Source organism: Botryllus schlosseri, chromosome 12 (genome assembly GCF_051294905.1).
Source record: "Botryllus schlosseri isolate E-star chromosome 12, Bs_hap1, whole genome shotgun sequence".
Classification (NCBI taxonomy): domain Eukaryota; kingdom Metazoa; phylum Chordata; class Ascidiacea; order Stolidobranchia; family Styelidae; genus Botryllus; species Botryllus schlosseri.
The window spans coordinates 25,311,546-25,317,901 of NC_137247.1; the positions used below are offsets into that span (position 1 = coordinate 25,311,546).

General features: G+C 44.6%; 1 long non-coding RNA gene across 1 annotated transcript; it reads left to right on the plus strand.

Annotated features, from left to right (window-relative positions):
- Positions 1 to 4,645: 4,645 nt before the first annotated feature.
- Positions 4,646 to 5,285, plus strand: LOC145451700 (uncharacterized). Its single transcript, XR_013919003.1, has 2 exons — positions 4,646 to 4,847; positions 5,149 to 5,285. It is a non-coding gene; the product is annotated as an uncharacterized LOC145451700 (long non-coding RNA).
- The last annotated feature ends 1,071 nt before the right edge of the window (positions 5,286 to 6,356 follow it).

Consider the following 6,356-nt stretch of genomic DNA (forward strand, 5'->3'; position numbering starts at 1 on the left):
AGGTCTTTCATTCTAGCCTAATAAACAAACTCAGCCACGTTTAAACGTACTTTTGACGATCGATTCCGAAGGGGCGTTGATTCAGCTGTATTGTAACCGGCATACAGTCTTAGCTATTTCAGAATACACACAAGCGTATAGAAATGTTACAAGCCGCAGCTTCGCTTATCATTGCGGAATTTCCGGACAGGTCCGTAATCGAGCTCGCCACGCGTAAACTTGTTCAACTCGTCTAGGCGATTCACGGAATATGTGCTCGGAGAATTACAGGACTTTAAAGATGATCGTAATCAAAGCCACTGTTGAATAGTCGAAAAAATACAGTTCCTCTTTGTGCACTTTGCGACAGAGTACATTCCAAATTATTCCGACCTACTTTTTCCTCGGTCGCAGGTTCGTTCGCGCACAAAGCTAGAAAATGTACGTGATGTATCAGTGTTGAGATGACTCGAGTCAGTCTGCGAAAATGAATTGATTTAAATCGACGTTCCAGAAATGCGGATTGACTCGTGATTCGAAGCGAATGTTTCGAGTCCCATGTCAAGTCATTGACTAATCGGTGTCGACTATATCGCTGCACCCGAAAATGTAACCACGGACACAGATTGTAAATGTTATCGACACGGTGGTGTAACAGCATAGTTGTGAAGTCGTATTTTTACCGAGCCGCCAATTTTATGTCACGAACCAATCGGCCGCAATCTAAGGGATTAATATAGTTTTTGTTGTCGTAGACTAGCAGAAATCTATCTAGACTCTGGAGCAATTAATTTTCCGTTCCATAGACCAGTGGTTATCAACCTTTTTGTCTTTGCGGACCCCTTTTGAACCGCCACGAACCCCCTCAAATTTTCGTGAAAATTAGCTCAATTATCGTGCAACCGTCATCTGTCTCGTGCAAATATTGATTGTACGCTAGTGATAAACAGTCACAAAATGACTTTTCTTGAAAATAACATCACACTTTATGTAGAAATTTGATAGACTTTTATTATTTGGAAACTAATTTTGCAGCTGTATTTATTATCTTGAAAATCCTCGTCTTCGATCGGATATGAACGATTGCCGAGAATCGACTTCCACAAAGATATATTGGTGGCGAATGTAATATTAACGCGTAAAGCTTCCGACAACAGCTTTTGGTGTGTGTTTTTATTGAACATATCACGTCCAGTCTAGTCATTTCTATCTAGCATCTCATCTTGAAGTTATTTAATATTGTATCACAGGAGAAAATGGATTTCGTGGGAGGTATCAATTCCTTCATTGGGACAAATCAGGAATTTCTCTATTTCAAACGACTGTTTACTAATTCGCTGAGACTGACAACTCAAAATCCAAAATGTGGTCCAGCATTTCATTTTTCCACAAACCCCATACAACAAAACATCTTTCAACAGCAATATGTTTGCATCGGCAAGCTATTGGTAATTTGACAATTAAAATAAGTTTGCACAGTCGGATATTTCAGCACGGATATTTCATCTCAGAGGACCATTTTTATCATGGGAGTCCTAAAGTTTTAGCAATTATGAAGCGAAACTGTCTCATGCTTTTCCAAATTGAAAAAAATTAAAATTAGGTAATCAATCACTTTACAAATTTAAAGGTTTCGTGGATCCCCTGAAAATGATTCGCGAACCCCCAGTTGAGAACCACTGCCATAGGCTGAACCTATGAACGATTAGAATAGAACCGGTATGGTATGTTGTTACATATCTGGATTACTCGTCCACAATTGTTGCGGGCCTAAATTGTATCTTTTTTAGGGAGGGTGTCGGTCGATTACGTTTCGCATCATTTTAATTTGGTTGACCTGTATAAGTTTTCGTATTCTTATATCCATGTTTGCCGATAATTATTATAGTTGATGGTAATAGACTTGTGGAAAGTAACAGCTCGGTTTATAACTCTCTCGATTCACAATTAATAGCAACGTAATCTGCCCTTCGATCATTTTAAGAAAGCAATGTCTTGGATAATCGGTGTAATCGTTGATTTCAAAATTTTTATCATCCATCGTACTTGGAAAATCCAACTTTAATTTAGATTGACTTGACTCGACTCGGGTAAAAATGTGCAATGACTCGATATGACCCGTGACTTGAATGTAGTGTTTTGTCTTGTTCCCAGCACTGGTCGACACACGGCCATTCCAGCGCAGCGATGGAATCGTGCTAATTTGTGGCGCATTATCTTTCGACTTTGACGATTCCGATGCCTTGTTTTCCTTGCGAGCGTGTGTTATCGCCCGTTTCGGCATGCTGTTTCGTTAATCGTCCGATGAGGAGCTCTCGAATGCAGGATATTATCTTTATTCGTAGTAACGGAACGCGTCGCGCGGTGTGACGTAGCCTACATCTGTTACATCACCCGTCGAGGACTGCGTAAATCCGATTCGTGCAGACACGGGGTCACAATTGATACCGCATTCTGCCAAATCGACGTGCGAAACTCCATCCTGCCTGGTTCAACGTGGCCGGCATTCACCAACCGTAAATCCTATATTTCATCGCGAGAGCAACTCATGGGCGCAAATACGACGCTGCTTCCGGTGGTGTCGTGAGCAACTTTGTAGCACGGGACATCTGCGGGCAACAATGATTCCCCGACACGCGTAAAGTATGTGCTCGACAGCACCTTTTATTCCGTTGGCTCGAAATGCGTTTAGCGCGCATGTTATTTCGACCGAAATTCGCGCAAGTGATGCGATAATCGGGTGAGACGCAGCCACCATGTGGCGGCAGAGAGGAACTGACATTACATGGCTCCGGTGCGAATGACGATATCGCTGCGTACACCGGAGAAGACGGACACCATAGTTGTCGTTTTAGTATTCGTGGTGACGACTAATGTGATCCTTTTACACCGGGCTGATGACACTCATTATGACTCCTGGTCTACCGACTTGTAGCACGGAGGTCTTTCATTCTAGCCGTTATTAGGACACTGCCAACGCGGATCGCGTGGCTCGGATGAACCTAGATAAACGGTGGGAAAGGCGGACTGTAAGAAGCAATTGAACCGGTTTGCTTTTCTGGCTTAGCCGAAAAGGCTACTTTTACGCGGACAAGATGGGCTGATTTCGTGAATATGCGTGTGCCGCTGTCAGCGGGGTTAGGGCTGCAACAATGGGAAAGTGTGTGTTGGTCAGGCGAACGTTGCGTGATGCCGTCATCGTGTGGATAAATCGTCATTGCGTGATCCGTAACTACTGCCGCGTCACATGCCAGTCGATTCCGTCACAGCCGGATCTTCCTTCGAGTCGAGTGCCCCGAGCTGACTACGCCACGACGACTCGTTCGTTCAGCAGAACGTTCACTAGAAAGATCGCTTTGCAAGTGTTTGCAGCGAGAGACCTCTCATCTCACGTCGTCCTTACAGCATCATGTTGTATGCGAAGCACAGAACTTGATGCGGCGAGAGACTTGTCATCACACGATGGTATCATCCACGCATACCGCTGTGAGGCACCATTACGCAACGATCACAACGCGAACGACGACAGTGTCCTCAGTGGCCCTATCGGACGACGCGACTCGGCGTTCCTCGGATCGTATCGTGTCCTTAACACGAGAGTAAAAAAGCCGTTTGACCTCTCGTCAATCCACGCTGCATATTACCACACAAGGCACATTTCACCGATCGATTCCCAGCCCGTGCGGGGGTCATCCATTACTATCACATACCGGGAGCGTTATCTGAATCCGAATGAATCATAAATTTACACTCACTGACGCACACACCTTCATTATGAGTCGGGGGAAAACATGATATTCAATTTAACTCGATTGCGCAGCCAGACTGCTTACTTGTTCGATTTTTATTCCGCGCGCGTTACTGTCGTTCAACACAGAATTGTTGACCGCCCGACAAATTTATTGAACTACTGGGGAAAGTGGCGCCGTTACGCCGCACACGGAGTGTTAGTTGGTTGTGAAACAAACTACTCAACTAACTGCCTAGGCGCAAAGGGGCCGCTGTACCAACGCCCCAACAATTTCTGTTGGTTACGGTTGCTAGATGAGCAAAACCAAGTCGTCAGCATTTTTTCCCTTTCCTTTGTAGCATTTCTTGGATTAGTCGCGGGAGGGGGCGTTGTTCCATCAGCTACTTACTGCTCCATGTTTAATGCTCGGAAGCGGGTTGTACATGCCCTCAACGCGTGTTACAATGCAGCACGCGTCGGGGTGGAGGTTACTGGATTTATGTTTCTTTCGCCACGTTCCGATTGCTGGGGGGGGGGCGTTGTCATCTCTCTTCTTTGACATCATCATGACAAAGAGCTTACGGAGGAGATCGATGCGCTGTGGCAAAAGCGATGAAGAAAGAATTTTTTTTTCCCGCTCACTCTCTCTGTTCTCTCTCGGCCCAACGCACGATTCCGGCTACGCCGTGACGAAACGTATAAAAAACGGCGTTACGGAGGCCATTCATTCAGCTTCTAAATCAAGCAACGAAGAGAACAAGCAAAATGCGTCTGTTGATCATCCTCGCTATCGTCAGTGCCGCCTCGGCCTACAGCCTGTATTGTCCAGGAAGTGAGTACGGACAGATGACGACGACGACAAGTCGTCGCGCCCTGTTAGTGCGAGATTCTAATTTTTACCGGTAACTATTTGCAGTTAACCGCAGCCGTTATGGTTGTCAAGTCGCCTGCGCCATCGCAAGACCAACTAGCTACCGCCCCTGCGGATACAGACCAGCCCCAGTCTACTCTTGTGCCAATTCCAACAGCTACGGTTGCGAATACATTCCCGGAAAGTACAGATGCATCAACGTGAGACGTCCATGCGTTCGTGCACCATGCACTCCTAAACGTCACTCCTACAGGACCGGAGGATCTCGTAAGTACCTCAAGATCGGTGTTCACGGTGTTCCGGTGCCTTTCGGTATCATACACCGGACCATGTATGATTTCCGTGCTGTCGTCATTCATCGCGTGCTTTTTGAGCTTGCGCAAGATGCAGCTTATGCGAACCGGGTGGCGACTAGAGTCTAGATAAGCCTACACCACTTGCGTAGAATTTACTGTAGTCGACCTCGGTCGTTCTCGAACTCGCGATCCATTCATCGGTCATGCCGCGTTGGAACGTTCAACGCTGCCCTACTCGCCACCTATGCTTCTAATTGAGTGATTTTATTCAGGTTGCACCAGGGCCGCTCTCTGCAACTACCAACGCCACAGCTTCAGCACCCGTTGTTAGACGACCTTCAAGAATGAAGACTTCGAAATCGCTTATCGCGAATTGAGGTCCTAATAAACAAACTCAGCCACGTTAAAACGTACTTTTGTCGATCGATTCCGAAGGGTCGTTGTTTCAGCTGTATTGTGTAATCAGCACACAGCGAGTCTTAGTTATTTCGGAACAGACACATGCATATCGGAATGTTAGAATCCGCAGCTTTGCAAATGATCATTGCGAAATTTCCGTACAGGTACGCAATTGAGCTCGCCACGCGTGGGATGCAAATTATAGTAGTGCTATGAAAATGCGATACTAACTCTTTGTTTACTAGAAGGCCCCGTTTTAGAGAATATCATGGCATGGCGCCCTACCTCATATTATAAGGCCCCAAGTTTAGGCGAAGAGCAATATACGGAGAAGTTGTATCGGATGCAGTTTCAACATTTTGCGCGATTAGTATACGTTAATCACAAATATTTTGGATCGTGATATTTATATTTAGTGTAGTTTTATTTTCGCATAATAGAGGCATTTTGCTTTTATGCTTAAAGATGTATGTTCTGCAGACAAAATAATTGAAAGTAATTAGAACTCAAAGTATGATACTCCGAGTATCATACTCGGAATTGAAAGTGAAATACAAATACCACTTCTAAAAACAGGAAAATATATTTCATGTATTTTGTCCATAAAGCTTCAAAGGTGATCTGCTAAAACAGGTGTAAGCAGGATTCTCCAGATTAGCAGGACACGTCATGAGCTGCTAGATAACAATAGGATAGGTTATTGTTAGATTGTGAAACGGTAGTTTCAAACGTTATGTTGGGCCATATTTTCGGTGATTTGTATTTGATATGGGCGACAATGCGGTGTGAGCGGAACCATAAGCAATCCGGTACCTAAATTGTATTCACTGATACTTTCTTGAAAACAGATATGTAATTCCATAACTACTGTGCGCGAAGCGCGAAAAATTTTCTGGGCTTCACTTGAGAAAGCGCGAAAAATTTTCTGGGCTTCACTTGACTTTTATGAATAATAAATGTTGGTTCTCCGTGAAAACAGCCCCGAAATTCCTCAGGCTATCTTTCGTATTGGGGGATTAAACTACTTCTACTTGACAAACTGAAAATAGCGAAAAGTAAGTAAGTAGATCACAAAATATTA